Raw genomic sequence first — 2,133 nt, forward strand, 5'->3', positions numbered from 1 at the left:
ATATTTCTGACCCTAGTCTCTTTTCTGACATTTGTCGAGTTAATGCCTTCAGGGCTGGCCTGTCAGAGGAAGATCAAAGCTCAGGTTCTTACAGGAAGTAAGAAAAAAAATTCTGCCTTGCCTTTCGTATCCTTAATTAAAGCCTTTGAGAAAGCTGAACGTAAGGATTAGATAGAGGGTTTTTTGTTTTTTTCTTTGTCCAGGAATGTGCTAAATATCACAGATTTTTTAGTGCTTTGTTCCCTCTCTCTTTCTCTCTCTCTTTCTCTCTCTCTCTCTCTCTCTCTCTCTCTCTCTCTCTCTGATTTAAAACAGGAAGAGAATATTTATTTTAAAGAGTTAGAAATCAGTGATCTGCCTTGGTTTCTAGGAGAAAAGTGTGTATGTCAAGGAAGGGGGTGGGTGAGGATTGGAGGGAAGGCTAAACAAAGAAAAGCCCAAGGAGTGAGAATTGTACTGTTCATTGACCTACTGCAGGGCCATTACTGTAAGTCAAGTACAGGAAAATGGCATCAAGAAGAAGATGGCACTCTCATTTGACTCCATCCTTCTGGAATTCTTTAGGGGTCAGATTGAAAAACAGCTCTCATCAATAAGAAAGGGACACAGGGATTGTTAGACTCAGTTAATTGTAATATACCCAGGCCAAGGCTTCAGAGAAAAAGTGAAGAGAGGCAGGTGGCCAGAGAATTTTAGCAAAAAGCTTATATATCCTGAATAACCTGGTTAATTCAATCAAAAGTAAAACAAATTAAATCCTCCAGGTTTGCTCATCTCTGTCTCTGAATAATGACAAACTCTCCCTTGCAAGTCCAGATCTGGACTCAACTCCTCTCTTGAATATCACCTGATTAACACTGAACTCTTGCTGCTCTACTCTTTATTCCCCACTGCCACCATCTTCCATTCTTTGTATTCTGGACTCTCAAGCCCTTCTATTTGTATTTCCTTTCAGCTGTATTTGTTTGCATTTGTTAGTATTCCTTAGGCTTTTCAAATATTGTTCAATTTTTATCCCCATATTAGACTGTGAACTTTCAGCTCTAAGTACTATGTTGTTTCTATTCTACTATCAAAGAATCTGTAACAGTCTCCAAATTTATTGCTTTGGAGTAGAATATCAGAATATTAAGATTTCTTAAGTAGCCTGGGATAGATTATTTTACTCTGAGAGTAGTAAGGAACAAAACCAAGGTTAAAGAGTAGTCACGGACTTTGAGTTGAATTTCTCTAATCTCCAAGTGGCTTTTTTGTTCCCCTGCCCTAGGTCCATGTCAAAAACAAAACAAAACAAAACAAAATAAAACAAAAGAACCATGAAGGAGAGTAAAAATAGAGATGGGGAGGTCCAGAGAGAGATAAATTAATTATTGTTGCTGGCTTGCTTGGCACTGGTGGTGTCCTGTGCAGAACATTTCTGGACAACTCTTGGCACTATTGGCAGAAAAGTAAAAACTAGGTATAATTCTTGTAGAATGGTAGTCCATGGAACTCTCTCATTTTGGAATAGCTTGTTCAAAGGCATTATTATGTATAAAGCAATGAAATAGGTTATTGATACTTCCACTCTTTCTCTCAGTTGGGAATCTGTAATATAAAGGAGGATCCTATATTCCCTCTCCACGTCCTGTGATCTCTGGGTCTCCAGCCTTTATAGATGCTAGCTCTATTTTACAGTTCAAATAACTTTCCTCTGGGTACTATCTCCAACCACCCTCCAACTTATGTTTCAGCTTCATAACATTGATAAATCTAATGTCCTTTCTTCTCATGTTAGTTGTTAACAAATGCCTATGTCCTTACTTCAAGAATATCCCATTTTATAATTTTCATACACAATAATCCTCATTCATAAACAATATTTTCATAATGTTAATAAATTCAAGATGGGGTCATATTATGGTGCCATGGGGTGGTGGATGGGGGAGCATCTTGTTTTCTGTCATTTTATTCTTGATGACAAAAGAGCTACTTGACCTACTGTGGTGTGAGATGATTGATTATAGAGGAAAAAGACTCCTATAGGCTCCTCATTAAGCTGACTTTGAGTTCTATTCCTCAAACATTGCTTCCAGTGATGAAGCAAGGGAAACGGCAATAGGCTTTATGAGAAATTCCTTGTCATTTTCATTG

The sequence above is a fragment of the Neophocaena asiaeorientalis genome, unplaced genomic scaffold (assembly GCF_003031525.2).
Source record: "Neophocaena asiaeorientalis asiaeorientalis breed wild unplaced genomic scaffold, Neophocaena_asiaeorientalis_V1.1 scaffold740, whole genome shotgun sequence".
NCBI classification, from domain to species: Eukaryota; Metazoa; Chordata; class Mammalia; order Artiodactyla; family Phocoenidae; genus Neophocaena; species Neophocaena asiaeorientalis.